Genomic DNA, 19,121 nt, shown 5'->3' on the forward strand with positions numbered 1-19,121 from the left:
AATTTGGTCACTGATGGCAGTGACATGTGGCAAGGCAGCCAATACCCAGCTGCCACCGGGAGAGCCAAGATGAGCACCCAGAGCACAGTGGCAAAAAACGTTCTGGCCTTGGGCAGGGATGGTGAGCTATCACCCAGGCATTACCTTCCGTGATGCGTCCCTTTACAAGCTTGATGGGGTTCATCTGTCTGTGACTGGGAATGATTTTTTTTGGCTGACCTCCGTGTCAGCAGGGTTAAGGGATTGGTTACAGGTGTGAGTGGTTGTTGGCGAGCACGGGGCTCGTGTGGAGGATAGGCTCTGGTTCAGGTGATAGGGATACACTCTCGCCACCCCTATGTGAAGGGTATTCCATTAAAGGAATCCAGGGACTCAATGGTTTGGTCAACCCTGTGAAGGGGCTGTGCCCATGCCAGAGTCCAGGGGGACATCTGGCTGGTGGACATAACCTGTTCCCAGCTTTCCGCCTATGTGGATGTTCACCCTAGGCTGACCTATGCTGGTGCTCTGGGTCAGCGCTACCTGCAACGGTGCAGGCAGCTAGTCGAATCAGGGCCTATGCAACCACTCACATGCTGTAATAAATAAAGTTGTGGCCTAAATTCTGCCAAAAACCAAACCAAAATTTGAGTCTTGTCAGAATTTGTTTAAAGGGAAGGTTTAAAGGTCTGAACATACAATTACTATTTATTGAATTTATATCCCACCCTTCCTCCTCAAGGGGCCTAGGTCAGCAAAGAGGCATAAGATTGAAAAACAAAAATGAAGTAGAAACAGAATAATACATCCTAAAAACAATTACAATTCAAAACATACTTCCATCTAACAATATTAAGTGATGGCCAGGAACAGTATTAAGTGATGGCCCCACTTAGGACTGAACTTAAGCATTTCCTGCTTAAACATTGTGTCAGTCAAATCAGAAAACTGATTCATTCCTATCATGTAGGCGTGTTTCTCTTGTGCAGCTTCGGGTTGTGTTGTCCAACCTGTTTTCAGTTGCTCTTCCACGTGGTTCTCTGGCGTTTGTCTTCCTCTGGGGGCTATTCTTTAGAATGTGTGATTGTCCATGGACCCCCCCCCCAAAAAAAAACTTCATCCGAGGCTGGAGCCATTGTTGTAGAGCAAGCCCTGAGTAAGATCGGCCCAATCAGCCCTACCACAGAGATCTGAAACTTTTATTTTCTCTCTCTTCTGAGCCTCAGGCAGCCACCCCTGTTAGGAGAGGAAGTGTCTGACACACACAAATCTCTGGGTCTCCTCACTTTCAAATTGATCCATAGGCCCAGAAAGCAGTGGTGCTGTGTTTGCATCCCTTTGGGCATCACATTCTCAACATGTGATCTGCAGCAACTGGTAGTAAGAGGCTTACTGCCTCTCATACTGGAGGGAAGGTAGCCATCATGACTACGTTTAAAAAGATACTGAGAAGCTACGAAACTGACAATGCAAAGGAGTGGTTCCATGGATACAAGCAGGTTCCAGGTTCACCTGATTGCTGGGAAGATAAAGAGATGTGTGTGTGATTGTTGATTACTTTGTGCCTTGTTGGGAATATGTTACCTCCACAGGCCTTGTGATAAAACAGAGCTGGAGAAAAGACTGGAAAGAATTCACTTCTTTAAAGTTCCAGTTGACTAACAATGAGGGTGCGGTTGGACTGGAAGAGGCATCTGGCTGGCTGCCACAGAAGTCCTAAAAATGATTGCATCCACAATCAAAAAGGAGCTTTGTGTTCCAATTTTAAAAAACAGGATTTTGGGGACAGCATGCACTCTCTGTTTCCATAATATCCCACCACTCCTTCCCAGCTAGAATTCTCAGGCACCTTTCCTTCTCCTATAAATTTTCCCAAGCCAGCTTCTTCTTCCACAGCTCACCTGGTGGTTTGTTTCAAGTGCTCCTTGGCTTTTGATCGCTCTGGCATTATGAAGGCTTTCCTGAGTATGTGCTTTCTCTTTGTCCTAGTTTCTTCTGGTGAGTAGGAATGTTTCTCTTAATCATATCTGGATGGGTGTTAGCAGGGGTCAGAATGGAAAGACTGAAATAGGTTTTTGGAAGAGAAAAGGAGCTGAAAATATGGATAAGAATAGGAGGATCTGAGAATCTGGACTCTAAATTTTGGAGAGGGGAGAAGACCAGCAAACTTCAGTTACATGTTCTAAGTTACAGACCTCATTTTGAAGTCTGGAAAGGAGCACTGCTTTTATGTTTATTTTCTTTTGACTGGGAGCTTGGTTGAGTTGAATGGGTTAGAGGTGGATTAAAGGAGCCAAGCGAACATGGTTCTGAGTGTTAAAAAGAGTGAAGACTGTGGGAGCCAGGAAGTCATGGTAAAGGCTTGTAGTGCCACCTGGTGCCTTGCTGACCTCGGCTGACCAGCACTCTGAGCTTTACAATGTATTGGAATGCATGACCTCATATGGAGTTATGTCCCCCCCCCCTCTGGGCAGTGTAACCCTATATGGTTTGTGGGTGGGTTAAAGCTTGACCGGATGAGGTAACGTGAGACATTGGAATGCAGCCATGCGGCTGGAGAGAACAAAGGATAATAAAATCGGAGGAGAGAGAGGAAGGAGCTTTTTACCCTCCGTCCATGGAAATATTGCCTTTGTGTGTGTTTTTCTTTGCCTTGCACCCCAAAATGACGGCTGGTTTCCGTCAATTGGTTACCACAAGTGGTGCCCTCTCTGAGGAAGAATAAAAGGATACGGCTGAGGTTTTTAAAAGAGAAAAAAGAAGCAACTTGAAGCAAACAGTCTGAGGCAGACTAAGAGGATTTTAAAAGAAACTGTGAGAGGATTTTCGATCCAAGCAGTGCATATCATCGGCTCACTACGTCCGGCAAGGATTGCAAGCGCTAATCATCTTAAAAAGATCCCGGTGAGTTCGATCCCTTCTATTATATTGATTTTTGAAAAATGGGCAGCTCTTTGACTACTCCCCAACAGAAATTTTTAAAAGACTTAAAATTTCTCCTCTCCTCCAACAAATTGGAAGTTCCTGAGGGTGATTTGATACAGCTCATTCTGTGCATTGATGAACATTATCCCTGGTTCCCTTTGAATGGAACATGCGAATTAAAACATTGGGACAAGATTGGTGAACATTTTCATGAGCTCCCCAACATAAGTGTTCGGATTTTAAATGCATGGTGCAAGGTTCATTACGCCATGGGTTCTTTATCACCAAAAAATATCTCCCTGGCTGCATTGCCAGCACAACCTCCAGCTTCTTTAATTCAGTCTGCTGTTCTGCCATCTGTCCCAATCCTTGCCCTGCCAGCAGCTCCAGAACCCAAGCCTCCGGACTGCAGTTCCTCACCAGAGGACCCAATCCTGCAAAAATACCGTGGTCTGGCTGGAAATGACCCTGCTCTTTCAGCAGCAGAACCAGCTACCCCCTTTCAACGTGCAGCCCTTGCCTGTTCCTTATCTCAGGATACCCTGGCATTCCCTGTTATTGTGCCCCCTGCTGGTGCTCCAGCAGGAACTCAAGCCCAGCACCAACCTTTTGACTTTAAAATCTTGAAAGAGCTCCAATTGTCAGTCAGGACAAATGGACTTCAAGCACCATTCACACAGGCGCTTTTGGAAGCCACATTAGCCCAGCTGTTGGTGCCAGATGACATCAAGCTTTTGGCACGTACAGTTTTACCCCCATCAGCTGGTGTATTATTTGCTCATGAATGGGAAATCGCCTGTCGTGGTTATGCTCCTGCCTTACTGCAACAAGCAAGAGGGAATAATCCTAATCTTACCCTCGCAGATGTGATGGATGCTATGATGGGGCGTGGGGCCTTTGCTCAGGCTTCAGTACAAGCCACACTGCTGCAGATTTTATTGAGGGATACTGCTCTTGCTGCTAAACAAGCAATGAGAAAAATCCCAGAACCCACCAGTATTCAGTCAAGGTGGAGTTCAATCAGGCAAGAGGCAAGAGAATCATATTCTTCCTTTATGGACAGGCTGATTACAGCAGTGAGTAGCCAAATTGAAAATCCTGAAGCCAAACAAATAATTATCAAACAATTGGCCTTTGGAAATGCCAATGAGGATTGTAAGGTTGCGTTACAACCGATAATACACAATCCTGCCACAGACACAGCAGCCATGCTTCGCATTTGTCAGTCTGTAGGTACAGCAGCTCATCTGCTGGTGGCAGCGCAAAATAAAAACCAGCCTGTAGCCACCGATACAACGTTTCCAGCGTGGCAAACCAGGATCACCGATACCTCAGTGTGGGTAGAACGGTGGCCTCCACCAAAAGGGAAATCCACAGCAATGACACCATCTTGTTTCTGAACAGCTTATTTCTGAACAATTGACTTTCGGCCACATTGAACCATCTTCATCCCACTGGCTCCAGCAGACAAGGAACAGTTTGCTTTTACATTGCCAGTATATCACAATTCGCAGCCCAACCAGCGATATCAGTGGATTGTCCTGCCTCAAGGCATGCGGAACTCCCCTACACTTTGTCAACATTTTGTGAGTGAAGCATTGAAACCTTTCCGCATGCGCCACCTAGAGGTGCTGCACACAAGCTGCATCTGGCAGTATTTGCTACACCATTGTGCCAACAGGAATTTTATATGCTCAGGCAGAACAAGAAGAAGACTATCTGCATTATAGAATGGTTACATTTACCGCACATCCCATCGAAGAACATTTATTCAGTAACTGAATCCACATCAGACACTGTTATCAAAGGACATTCACAAGCGATAACTTTAAGCGGTTATGATGTTACCTCAATTTATTTACTTTTCTCACAGACTGAACAGCAGCATTTATTGATAACAAATGCTGCCATGCAAATTGCTTTAGATGATTTTATAGGTGTCATCATTTTTAACCCTCTTCACGGATGGAACGAAAAGTAGGGGGGGGGGTGACATGGGAGGAAAATGGAAATGCTTATTTACCCCTCCACAGTCTTCCGCTCAGCGAGCTGAGCTAGCAGCTGTGATTCTTGCCTTTCAATCCTTTCCTACTCAACCTTTCAATCTTATTGTGGATACTCAGTATGTATATCGCCTTTTTGCTATTTTACCAATATCTTATATAACTCCTTCCTTGGATTCTGACTTGTTTTCCTTGTTTCTTGCCCTGCAGGCCTTACTTCAGCACAGAGAGTTCCCTTATTATGTTGCACATCTTCGCTCCCACACATCGCACCCAGGGTATTTAGCAGAGGGCAATGCAAGAGCAGATGCAGCACTGAAGAACATTTCTGCCTTTTCTCTCTTTTCTGATCCTATACTATAGCATGTCATTCAGCACACTATCCGCTGTTTCTCAGTCATGGGTAAACCTGCGCGTATCAAAACTGATAATGGTCCAGCATATATCTCTAAAACATTTTCAGAATTTTGTATGTTGTGGAATGTGAAATTAACTCATGGCATACCCTTTAACTCCACAGGTGGAAAGAGCACACCTGACGTTCAAAACACTATTGCTTAAACAGCTTGGCGGCCGAAGCATACCAACAGCGGATATCCCTTCGGCTGTTCACCAAGTTCTTTTTGTACTTAACCATATTTTTATGTCCACATCTTAGGACCCATACCCCCGCTTAATTGCATTTTAGGAAGGAGGAGGCACTCCCCTGCCCCTTGGTGGTGTACCGACGCTTGCCCGATCCCACATGGCATGGACCTGTCCCGCTGATCACGTGGGGACGAGGGTAAGCGGCAGTGGACGTCGAGGACAAGCCTTTGTGGGTTCCAGCTCGATGCGTGCGGCCATGGCGAGTCTTTAACCGCGGATGCGCCTTCCTAACCATTTGCCTTGCCATCTTTTGCTGCTCCATTATACAAGGAAGAGAAGCAGACGACCCAGTCCAGTTGAAACCACCATATTTCACCTTATCGGCTGGCAAGCAGCTGTCGCCTGAACCCTACTCTGGCTGGCAGCATCTACGGCTCAGCCACTTTCGAACTATAAGGACAGCGTTGTTGAATAAGACTTTTAGGGTAGAAAATTATCCTAAGATATGGAGGAATAATATTTTTGTACAAGATATGATTAAGTTTACCAGTTTATTGCATGCTTCTAAATGTTGGTTATGTATGCACATGCCGCCCTTTGCCAGTCATTCAGGCATAATGCTTCATGATGTGCCTGTCAATGGATCTTTTCAATTTACTAATATTATATCCCCTAAGCAAACTTTTTGGCCTCCAGTACAATTGACCCTCCATGAGCCTGCCCCCATTTGTTTTCAAATTAAAGAGGGGAAAGAATCATGGGGCATATATCCAAACTGTCAATATACATTGAATTTCACTTTTAATAGCTCTTGTTCTCTTACAGGAACATACAATGACCAATTTCAGTGCTATAGAAGTGACACCAGTGCATGGCTAATAAACTAGAAAGGAAGCTACCATGCAGCTTGGAATCAGAATTCTTATATTCTTGGCTTCCAGATGGAAGTTGGCTTCGACATTTATTGATTTTAGTGATCATTATAGTAGTTATTTGCATTATTTTGTGTTGCTGTATACAATGTATTCCTTCTTTAATTTCTGTATGTACTGCATGGTTCTCCAGTCCGCGGCCCGCTTCCGGTCTCACAAGAGTCGCCTATCGCGCTCGATATAACCGTATTGGTACTGACATATATGACTCTGATTAAATAAATAAAGAAAGAGGGCATGTGGGAGCCAGGAAGTCATGGTAAAGGCTTGTAGTGCCACCTGGTGCCTTGCTGACCTCGGCTGACCAGCACTCTGAGCTTTACAATGTATTGGAATGCATGACCTCATATGGAGTTATGTCCCCCCCCCTCTGGGCAGTGTAACCCTATATGGTTTGTGGGTGGGTTAAAGCTTGACCGGATGAGGTAACGTGAGACATTGGAATGCAGCCATGCGGCTGGAGAGAACAAAGGATAATAAAATCGGAGGAGAGAGAGGAAGGAGCTTTTTACCCTCCGTCCATGGAAATATTGCCTTTGTGTGTGTTTTTCTTTGCCTTGCACCCCAAAATGACGGCTGGTTTCCATCAATTGGTTACCACAGAAGACTATGGTTCATTCACAAGGATTTGTGAATGACCCATAGAATCTCAACTCAGTTTCAGCCATAAGGAATCAGTGGCCCAGCAGAATAAAGGGACTGCTCCAAATTGCAAACAACTGAACTCAACCACAAGGCAGTGAGTCATTATTTCTTGTCATTCAGAGTAAACCAAGTGTAAATAGAAGAGTGGAGTATTAGGAGTTTAGAATGGGGCACAAATGTGTCCAACATGCATCATGGACATGCACCTCATACATACCTCACATTCAGATGGTGTAGCAAATTTTGTAAAGGTGACTATTACACTAGTAGAGGGTATTTCTGTTACTTGAGGTCAGCTCAACAATGGGACTCCCAGATTCTTTCATATTTTTTCTTCCTGAAGCAGTGATTGGTGACACCAAATGGAGAAATGGGGAGTGGGTGGAATAAAACACAGGGATCTCAGGTGCTGCTTGACTTCAAGGTAAACAGTTGCGCTTCCTGTGCTGTTCTGGCTACCCTGTTTGGGATTGATACACTGTTCATGAAGACCTCATGCAGCCTGTAACAGGTTGCCTACCTGCCATCCCTGTGTTGGCAACTAGCAGTGTTTGGGAAGGAAGGTAGATGGGGAAGCATCTCCTGCTGCACCTTTCTTCCCATAACCTCCAGGCCCTCCCCATCTAGCCAACAGCTATTTTTTGGGCTGTTGGCACACTTACCAGCACCAATAATGTGGCTGTGTATGGAAGTGTGTGATAGTACTTATGAAATCCTATCTAAAATGTCGCTGCTCAAATGGTTGGTGATGGCAAGAACTGAGAACAACACTGGGACTATGAGAGGGAGGTTTGAATCTTCCTATCGCCATGTGTTGAGGTGCAGGGAAATGTGTGTGCATGGGAATAAGGCTGTGCATCTGTCTGTGTCTGTGTATATTTGTGTGTGAGAGAGATAGACGAGATGGTGTGTGTGTGTGTGTGTGTGTGTGTGTGTGTGTACACATGTGGAATCTTGAGATATGTAAGATTCCTCGTGTCTGTTAATAGTGGTTTGCATCCAAGAGCTGAGATCAAGGTCAGATTTCTCTCTGTGAATGTATGTAGATGTCATTTCTCAAGGAATGAGAAACCCATGGCACTGATTGTTTCCTACTCTTTCCTCCTAGATGTATGGCATCAATGTTACCGGCATATTTACCGTGGAAGGGGAGTGTCAGAGTTCTGTAGTATTGGAGAGGATAGCTGCATTTCAAATTTTACTCGATTTAATTTAGGTGAGTGTAAAGCCTCTTAGTCCAATAAAGCTGAGTGTGTGGGTCCTGTATTATCAGGGGATTATAATAATAATAATAATAGATGATGTGCATGTATGAATGCAAAATGACCACAGACTGTGCTCTTGTCAAAATGTCAAAAAGTGCAACAATCTGGTGACAGCTCACATCTTCAAACTCTGACAGATACATTCTAAAATCAAATGAAGCCATAAGAGATCTATTTTTAAAAGAACAAACATTTATCTATCATCCATCCCCACAAAGGCTTACTTGCAAAACATTTTTCATTTTGTGAGAGCCAGATTGAGGCGAGATCAATGGAATGAAAAGAGTAGAGGGAAAAGGAAAGAACAGGAAATAATACAACCTGCCGGGGCTCTTCAGGAAGTAGGAACAATATTGTATATAGAGAGGACAAACCAACTCTATTTTCTGTATTTTAGCAATAAATATTGTAACAATGTTGTAACAACAAACAATATTGTAGTGTAACCATAAAACAGGAATTTAATGTTTCTGGGGCATCTTGATTTGAATGAATTAACTCTGTCATGCCATAGTTTGAAAATTGGACTAGAGAGTCCATAGCCACAGGGCCCCATCCTTTCCCCCCATGAATCACTTGCCTGTTTTAAGCAAAGAGTGTAATGTGCTAGGTGATTCTAAATTGTATTTCTATTACATCCACAAACTCCTTTAGTATCATTGGGTGCAGCTCATCGGGCGCTGGAGATTGGAATTGACTTAAAATAGCTAGTTGTTCCCTTACCACCTCTTTTCCTTTCTTGGGCTCCAGCTCCCTCCTTACATTCTTTATTATGTTATCAGCAGGTTAGGCACTTTTCTTTTGGGTAAAGATGTTGTCACTCAGCAGCATTTATCTGACTTCTCTGTTGCATCAATATGTATACAGTGGTACCTCGGGTTACATACTCTTCAGGTTACATACGCTTCAGGTTACAGACTCTGCTAACAAATAAATAGTACCTTGGGTTAAGAACTTTGCTTCAGGATGAGAACAGAAATTGTGCTCCAGTGGCATGGCAGCAGCAGGAGGCCCCATTAGCTAAAGTGGTGCTTCAGGTTAAGAACAGTTTCAGGTTAAGAACGGACCTCCGGAATGAATTAAGTACTTAACCCGAGGTAACACTGTATTAGGAAGCATCATATAAATTTCAATCATTAGGGGGCTGATTTGAAAAATTTTGGTTTTGAATTGTACCTATATCTTTCTTTGTCCTTCTCACAGATGATATGATAATAAAAACAGAAAGGTGGGGATGCACTTCAGATTGTACCCCAGGGGATTACAGCTTTACTACACTAGAAGATATATATTTCCGACGTAGAATACACTGCTGCCAGGGTAATAAATGCAATAACCAATCCGCACCTGGTAAATATCTGCATGCTTTTGAATCTACATACCCTGAGAATGAAGGTCATTTTGGTTTCAGGTTTCATCCTTGGGTACCCATAGAATAGACTAATGCTACTGTTCTAGACCAAGATTCTTCTCCTAGTTTGCATGGAAGATGGTTAGAATCACCCTCACCACCTGTTTCTCAAAGAGAAAACAGGTAGCCTATGTTAACTGTTGATTGATCAACAGCTTCAGATGACCCCTGAGAATGTGGAGAAAACACCCTGGATAAATTGGGGGATTTGAGAGAGAGAGAGAGAGAGAGAGAGAGAGAGAGAGAGAGAGAGAGAGAGAAGAACACATGTCCTCCTTGTTCCCTGATAGCCGTGCTGACCCTGGGTGTTATCCTGTTGTGCAGATCCGAGGAGGTAGTGAGGGGAACCATCTGTTGGTACTAATGGCCATCCAGAAAACTACAAAGCAGCACTGCTGAGGGATTGGGTTGAGGGTGCCCTCTACCAAGGGTTTTTGCGGGGGGGGGGGTTCATCTTGTGTGGGTTGAATTGTTTGAGTGCACTCCTTGGTGGAAAGGATGAGAACCAGGTAGCAGATGTGTGCAGCTCCACCTATCCTTTGGTGGGAGATGGCAATTTATGAGAGCGCCTGTTTGCTGTTGGGAACAGTAGATCTCTGTGAGTCTTGGGTGGTAATTAGAATGGCTATTTCAATAAATGATGAGTTTCAATGTCTCCTTGGGTTTGTAATACTAATAATATTTGTACCCCACCCATCTGTCCCAGCCAAACTTAGTGGCTTCCAGCTTAAACAAAAACATAATAAAACATAAAATGTTAAAAGCTTTCCAATACAGAATGTCCAGGCTGAATGATGGGGGTAGAGATGCTTCTTCAGGTATACTGGTTTGTGGCTGTTTATAGCTTTAAAGGCCAGCACCAAGACTTTGAATTATGCCCAGAAACATACTGGGAGCCGGTGTTTGTGTTAATTTTTTTATTCATTTTCAATAACAATCTTCCAATTAATGACAAATCAAATCAAATCAAATCAATGCATATTACAATAATAACAATACCACCAATTATATATTCCAATAATAAATAATTTTGGGGAATTCCCATGTTCTAGTTGTCTAGAGATATTCATCCTCATTCATGTCTCTCATGTTTCGGCTATTTTTCCAAATTCAAAACTAATATTATTCATCCTGATTCTCAGTCTAATCAGTCACTTCTGTGGCTCACACCTTCTGTAGTAAAGTTTTTGTATTGTTAACACACAGCAGGCATTTTTTAATTCATCTCCTTCTCTGTCCAATTATTTTGGTATTCAGTCCTCTTATCTCTCCTTTGACTGCCAAGTTCTCATTAATGGCAACAGGCTTTGTTCCAAAAATAGAGTTTATAAATGGCAAGTCAACAAATTCTCTCTGATGCCTCTTAATGACCTGATATCTGCATATGTCTGTATAAAATGCTGTATTGTGGGACATGCTTCCCGACTCTATGTTATGTGAGAATTATTTGAATTCCTCCAAGATCAAAAGGACCCCCTCCAGCTCCTCCGGGCCCTAGAAGAGCTGGCAGGGATCCAGTGCTCTCCGTCCTACTGTCCACAATTTCTGTCCACTGGCGCCGGGATCCAGTGTTATATGGTTCCGGCGGCTGCTCCCACTCACCAATCTGGCAGCCCCACATAGTGTGCTGCAGTAGTCCAAGTGGGAGATAACCAGAGCATGCACCCCTCTGGCAGGACAGTGTACAGGCAGACAGGGTCTCAGCCTGCCTAACAAATGGATCTGGTAAACAGCTGCCCTGGACACAGAATTAACTTGTTCCTCCATGGACAGCTGTGAGTCCAGAATGAGGCCCAGGCTGTGCACCTGGTCCTTCAGGGGCATAGTTACTCCATTTAGAACCATTCAACTCAGATGCAACTATTAAACATAACACTTATTTATCAACAGCATGAAAGAGAAGAGAGAAAGAGAGTGATAGAAAATAAGTGCAAAAGTAGTTCCTAATCTCTCTCCCCAAATGACAGACCATCTTCAGTTATCTTCTGGGAGCGTTCATTTGCTCACCTAGCCTTACAACCTGGTAAATCTCAACTTCCCACAAGAATCTTTCCAAGATATTGATGCCAAGAGGTTTCTTTGTCACCTCCTGCAGTAAGTCCTCCCCTCAAGAGTGAAATTCACCCATAGTGTGGGTAGAGTCTCTCCAGTCTATCTCAGGACAGCAGCAACTAAAATTGCTCCCTTTTCTTCATAAGCTGGTTGTCAGACTCTTCAACTGCATTGAATGCACGCTTGATTCTAGAAGCAGAATGTGATGGAAACACTGCCAACTTCTCATAGGATTAGATAACTGAAGCCTAGGAATTAAAATAGAGACATCTGGTCTGGATTCAGGTGTTGATTCTAATGGTTGCTTTTGGCAGAGTCGGATCCGCCCTACAATGGTTTGGTGTGCCCAGGCTGTATTTCTTCCAGCTTTGAAGATTGTCAGGACTCAGAGACTGTCAGGTGTAGAGGAGAAGAGAATCTGTGCATAGAGTTTGTGATGGCTTATTGTAAGTACTCTGGTTAACCATTGAGTCAGAGGTGGGAGGGGGACGCAGTTTGCTAGGGTGTGTGTGGGGATGCTCTCTCATTCAGTCTGTGGCTTCCTGCCAGAAAATACATAGTATGTGTACGGGAAGGGGAGTTTTCTTTCCCCAAATAATATTAGCGTTCCAATAGGCTTTGCTTTGTATATAATGTGAGTGGGTGGCGCTGTGGTCTAAACCACTGAGCCTCTTGGGCTTGCCGATCGGTAGGTCAGTGCTTGGAATCCGCGTGATGGGGTGAACTCCCGTTGCTCGGTCAAAGCTCCTGCCAACCTAGCAGTTCAAAAGCACTCCGGTGCGAGTAGGTAAATACTGCTGCAGTGGGAAGGTAAATGGTGTTGCTGTGTGCTCTGGCTTCCATCATGGTGTCCTGTTGCACCAGAAGCAGTTTAGTCATGCTGGCCTCATGACCCAGAAAGCTGTCTGTGGACAAATGCCAGCTCCCTCAGCCTGAAAGCGAGATGAGCGCCACAACCCCACAGTTGCCTTTTACTGGACTGAACCGTCCAGGGGTCCTTGACCATCTTTACTTATATGGATGAGACCAGGTGTTGGCAAGATTTACCTTGCCTGGGCTGGATCTGTCCCACGGAGCCCCTCCGTGGGTTGGATAGCGAGTGCGCGTGAGGGTGCCCGCCTGCGATCTCTGGCATTTGCCTGAGTCTGCACATGCACAGACGCGATTTCCAGCATCCTCGCAAGTCTGCGCATGTGAAGACACAATTCTGGCATCTGTGTGCGTGATTTCCAACGCCACAGAAGTGAGTCCCTATGCTGTTACGTGACGCACCACAGTGAGGCGCAGGAACTCACCAAGCGGGTTGTTCAGTTCTGGGGCGGCTCATGGCCGGTTAAACGGCTTCTGTGTCCCATGGGGCGCCTGGATGAGACTATGTGCTTCTGCCTCTGGTGTGTACATGTATATGAGAAAGAGACAAATAATCTGTTTGTTAAATTACAAACACCCACCCACATATATATATATATATATATATATATATATATATATACACACACACACACACACACAGAGAGAGAGAGAGAGAGAGAGAGAGAGAGATAAATTTAAAGATCCAAAGATCCTTAAAAAAAAACAAAAAACTTAAAGCAGCCATGGATTTTGAATTCCATATCCATGTGGGTTGGGCCCCTGCTACATAAGAACAAAGTTGACTTTTATTTATTTATTTAAACATCAGTATGATATTAGGATGTGATTTTAACATGTTTCTATATGCACAATACAGTTTATAATGATTAAAATGTTCCCATTCTCTGTCTCCTGCACCCTGTGACCTTGGTATTACCCAAGGATTTGTATGACTATGCTTTTTTCTCTTTATTAGATGGCTTTAATCGTTCTGATATGGCTTTCAAAGGCTGTGCAACACGGGATTTTTGCACGCTGGCAAGGGCATCAGTGGCTTATGATTACATTTTTGACAAAATCAAACAAGCACAATGCTGTCATACTGCAGAACCACCAACCTTGAAGAGTAAAGAAGTCCAACCTTGATGAGTAATTAGAAGATAGCAAAGTCTTCCCCTTTGACATTTATGATATGCAGCCACAGTGAAGGAGGAAGTTGCTTACCTGATATTGGGAGTGCAGAGAAAGTGGGGTTCACAGGACTGCAGAGTCCCCTATTTGGCATTTAGTGTAGGATGAATGGGATGCAGGGATGGATAAGCTAAAGTAGAAAAGTGGGGCTTGGGGACTTTTCCTCATGATATTATAATGTATGGTTAAACTTCTCTTGATCTTGATCACAATAAAATGGTATGGCAAATAAAACTGTGTTCTGTGTCTGTATTTGTCAAATAAAGAATAAGTTCCTTTTCTCATGTTGAAGCCCTCTGGACCTCTCATGGAGGGGGCACATGAAGAATTCACCAAATAAAGGGTCTTTGGTGGTGTTGGGGATGGTGGTGAAGGGCAGTCTTTGCAGAGGGAAGAAATGGGTATTGTTACAAAAGTCGGGTGGCAAGAGCCCAGGGCGTTCCAGGCACTCACACAAGGTTTGTGCTCCTTTGGATAACTGAGACATATCAGAGAATGTTGTGGCTTTAAGAAATATGGTTTATTCGCCTATTTAGACCTTCAGGTGAAGCATGGGCCTTTTAAGAGGGGATTGTACCCCACAGCAGTGTGGGCGGCCTTCTAGCAGCCTGCCCATGGAGGTGTGAGATTTTGACCAGCTTCAGCCCATCTGAAGCTGATACAGGCTCGTCTTATCTTGAGCCCAAGCAGAGCATCGTCACACAGCAGCAGGATCAGCAGGTAATGTGCCACATGCTGACTTTATTTACAAGCTATGCTGAGAGCATACAAGCATGTATCCTGCCTCTGTAAGAGCAGAGAAGCAACTACCCCTCCCGACACAAAGAAAGCCAAGAGAACACTGAAAAACAGGAAACCAGTGTACGTCACATCCAGTCTCCCATTCCCGTGGGAACCCAACAGTAACTTTGACTGTGGAATGTAAAAAATTGTCTTGTGACAAGCATTTTGCTGCTCAGTGAGGGAAACAGAAACCAACATCCTCCCCCTTTCTGTGAACATCACTGGGCAGCATGTTCGTACAGTATCAGTACAAACCCAACTTCTGCACATAGGTACAGTGTTGATCCCTTGATACAACCTTGGACAATACATCAGCAGGAATTTCATTACCTGGCATATAGGACACCGTTACGAGTCCCACCGATGTTGCAGTTTCAACTGCAAGTGCTTCGTGCTTTGCTTACAACCTTCAGAATTCAGCAAAGCCAAACATGCTTTGTTGTCCTGATAAACCTGGATTGGACATTTGACAGGAATTTTCATGTCTTTGCACAATTGTAGCAACCATTCACAATCCTTCAGTGAATAAGACAGTGCATTCAATTCAGCTTCACAAGTACTTAAGCTAACTGTTGTTTGCTTCTTGCATGACCAATCAAATAGACCCTGATTGTACATGTAGCAAACTCCAGACAGGCTTTTCCTGTCTGTAGTGTCACTTCCAAAACTTTCATCTGCAAATATCTCAAGACCACCAGACTTCTGATTGCTATATCTCAGTCTGAAATGCATAGTGCCTTTCAAATAGTGTGCTATGCGTTTCAGAGCTTTCCAATCCTTAACAGTAGGAATGTTGACTTGTTTGCTTAGCAAATTACAGCTAACAGCAATGTCAGGTCTTGAACATCTGGCAATGAAGTTTAGTTTGCCTAGCACACTTCTGTACAGTGTAGTGTCAGAAAATGCTTCTTCAGTGTCATCTACCTGATAACCTGTTGTCATCGGTGTGTCTACAAGGTTAGCATCCATCAGGTTTAGTTTGCTTAACACATCAGCAATTTTCTGTGACTGGTGTACTAGAATGTTACCATCTTGATCTCTCTCTATTTCCAGAAATAGGTAGTTGGTTACCTCACCAAGATCTTTCATGTCAAAGTGCTCTTTCAGTTGACCTAGGGCGTTATTGTACATTGTGACATCCTTCCAAAAGAACAGGATATCATCAACATAAAACAAGCAATACAGCTTCCTTTGCCCTTCCTCTTTGACAAATACACATGGATCAGCTTTCCCTTGCTGAAAACCTAGATAAAACAATACTTCAGTGAGTTTAGTGTGCCAGCACCATGCACTTTGTTTGAGACCATAAATGGACTTCTTCAGAGCACAAACAAATCCCTGTTTTACCTGTACGCCATCAGGTGGAAGCATATAAAGAGATTCACCTAGAGATCCGTACAAAAACGCTGTATTCACGTCATGGTGAGAAATGTGTAGATTCTCTTCTGCAGCAAGCTTGAACATAAGCCTGATGCTCTCATACCTCACAGTGGGTGAGTAGGTGATAGTCTTCTCCTGATACCTGTGAAAAACCTCTGGCTACCAATCTGGCTTTGTGTCTGACTATCTTGCCATTTTGATCTGTCTTCGCTTTGAAGACCCACTTGCTTCCAAGCAGTTTCATTCCTGGAACTACTGGAACTAGCTCCCATGTTTTGTTCCTCTCTAAGGAATCAAGCTCAGCCTTCATGGCATTTAACCATGGCTCAGCATCCTTTGAATCCAAATCCTGGATTTCTTGGAAACTTGAAGGTTCAAATACCTTCTTGGAGCTTTTAACAGCTGCCACTGCTATTTTGGCAAACTCATCAGCAAATCTCTATGAAGGTCTACCTTTTATGGCTCTCTGAGACCTGCGAATCAGCCGTAGGTCTTCAACACTCTCCTCTTCCTTCTTAGGAGAAAAGTGGCCTATTGTGAACAATGGTTCCTCCAATTCTTGATCAGAGCATTCAGAGGGTCGCATAGAGGCTTTCGCACTCTTGAAATCCTCTGAATCATCTGATTCAGTCTCAGACTCAGAATCAGGACCTTCATCAGTGGGTGTGGGTTGTTGCGGCAGCTGTGGCTGTTGCTGCTGCTGTTGCTTATCCTCAGTCTCATCACTGTCATCAGGATAACATTGGAAAATTCCCACATTCTCCCCCCACTTGGCATTGTACTCAACACTTCTGGTGAGCCTAATTGTCTTAGAGTCAGTCATCATTATTCTGTAAGAACCTTTCTGATACCCAAGAAAGATACCATGCAATCCACGCTTGCCTAACTTGGAGCTTTGTGGTGTGTGAACCCATATGTCAGAACCAAATATTCTCATGTGTTTGATGTAAGACTTCTTGCCAAACATCTTCTCATAGGTGGTACAACCAATCGATGATGATAACCTGCGATTGTAACTGTAAACAAACAGGCCAAAGATTCCGCCCAATAACTCTCTGGAAGATTGGCATCATGCAGCAAGGTTTTTAACCCTTGAAGCAATATTTGATTTGCTCTCTCACAAAGTCCATTCTGCCATGAAGAACGAGGACTAGACAAATCGTGCTGAATTCCTTTCTCAGTCAGAAAAGCTTCAAACTGCTGAGAAGTGAATTCCCCCCCCCCGCGATCACTGAAAAGAGTTTTTATCCTCTTACCATGCACATTTTCCAACCAAGCACAAAATTCCTTGAACCTAGGATATGCCTCTGATTTCTGCTTGAGATTGTACACATAAATATACCTGGAAAATGCATCAATGAGAACCATGAAGTACCTGTTTCCACCCAAAGAGGGCGATAGTGGACCAACCAAATCAGCATGCACTACCTGGTATGGTTCTGTAGCTTGTCTACTAGACACCTTACCTTTCACAGCCATTTTCACCTTGTTTGCTGCGCATGCCTTACATTTCATGTGGTACCTGCAGGGTTTAATAGTCATACCTTCAACCAAGGCAGGCATTTTAGAAACTGCCTCAAAATGCAAATAACCAAATTTCCTGTGAAAATCATGAATACATCCTGCATGCAAAACCTTGTTAGAACCTGCAATGCAGCAAGTTTCATCCTGCACAACATCATCAAAATACAAAACAAACAAACGATCAATGTATTCAGCATGCAATACATAATCGTTTTTCTTTGTGATGGTGCACTTCTTGTTTTTGAAGGAAACGTCAATGTTCCATTCATTTAGCTGCGCAACACGGAGTAGATTGTGTGCAGCATCTGGAACGTAGAGAAGATTGTGTATCGACAAGTCCAAACTGTGAAGTACAACAGTTCCATAGCCTTGACTGGAGATCGTGTGGTCATCCGCCTGGTGAAATGCACCTTCCTGCGGAGTAAAAGACACGAACAGCCCCTTGTCATTGCATATGTGTCTGGTGGCTCAAATCAATTACGAAGAATGATCTAGACGTCTTCTGGACCTTTGCAACCTTTGGAGTGAAGCGTGAGACCATCGCCTTGTGCTGCGTTGTCCTGGACACTGGACCTTTGCCTTTCCCTTTTCCACGCGTTGAGCTTTCGCTGTGATGCTCTGTCTTGGCCCTGGGATATCTGCATTCCCTCTTCATATGGCCTAGACCTCCACACGAGTAGCATTTCACTGCCTTCAAAGCTTTGGTGCCATCTGGTGGTTCCACTGCATTCTGGGATGACGTCTGTGAAGACTCCCCCTTACCCATGCAGCTAGCACCTCGCCTGTCTGCTTCATTCAGAACAACGGCAGTAACATGGGCTACCGTGAGCTGAGCAGTTGGCTGAACAGCAATCTGAGTGGCAACGGACTCCCAACTTGAACCCAAAGAATGTAGTATCATGAAGGAATACACAGCCTCTGGAAAGGTGAGTCCTCTCTACTGCAGCTCATGTCTCAGATTCTGCATCTCCATCAGATGCGTACGCACATCTGCACCTTCAGCAAGTGCCATATCATGCAGCTTGGCATAGTAGAACAATGAAGCGCCAGCCTCTGTTCTTAAATGAGTATCTCTCAAAGTGTCCCAAATCTCTCTGGCTGAGGTCTTATCACGCAACAGACAGAGCTCTTCTGGGGATACTATCAATGTAAGAGTTCCCCTTGCTTTGGAATCCTTAGCTGCCCATTCATCCGTCATTGGAGCTGGGGGGGGGGTACCTGTTATGACTTTAAACAGACCCTCTTTTCGCAGAAGAGCCTCTGCGTACAATACCCATTGCACGTAATTCTTCTTATCGAGCTTTGGAATCCCGAAAGCATCCCGAAGGGCCGCCATGACTCTGGCATTAGCCTTCTGCGTCATTAATCAAGCTGTGTCTGTGTTTACTGCAGCCTCCAATAGCCCTTCCAAAAGCACTTTCGCTTTTCAAGCCTCTCAAGCCTTTGAGCCTCTGCCGCTGCAAACGGCTTTAAAAGTTCAAAGTCCAGCCATAAAGCCATTAATTAGGAGCTGGCAGGCTTCCCGGGGCAATGAGCACATACCTCTCATCAATCTTCTTGACACGCAGAGCAGATAACGTCCGATCCATTC

General features: G+C 44.2%; 2 long non-coding RNA genes across 2 annotated transcripts; one reads left to right on the forward strand and one right to left on the reverse strand.

Moving 5' to 3' along the window:
* The first annotated feature begins 1,799 nt into the window (after positions 1 to 1,799).
* Positions 1,800 to 14,057, forward strand: LOC308484568. Its single transcript, XR_013989994.1, has 5 exons — positions 1,800 to 1,977; positions 8,181 to 8,288; positions 9,541 to 9,687; positions 12,115 to 12,246; positions 13,629 to 14,057. It is a non-coding gene; the product is annotated as an uncharacterized lncRNA (long non-coding RNA).
* LOC308484567 lies at positions 2,903 to 4,601 on the reverse strand. The gene is made up of 2 exons (XR_013989993.1): positions 3,727 to 4,601; positions 2,903 to 3,492 (listed from the first exon to the last, which is right to left on the reverse strand). It is a non-coding gene; the product is annotated as an uncharacterized lncRNA (long non-coding RNA).
* Positions 14,058 to 19,121: the final 5,064 nt, after the last annotated feature.

This window comes from Podarcis pityusensis (assembly GCF_964106645.2).
Source record: "Podarcis pityusensis genome assembly, chromosome: 8".
Lineage (NCBI taxonomy): Eukaryota > Metazoa > Chordata > Lepidosauria > Squamata > Lacertidae > Podarcis > Podarcis pityusensis.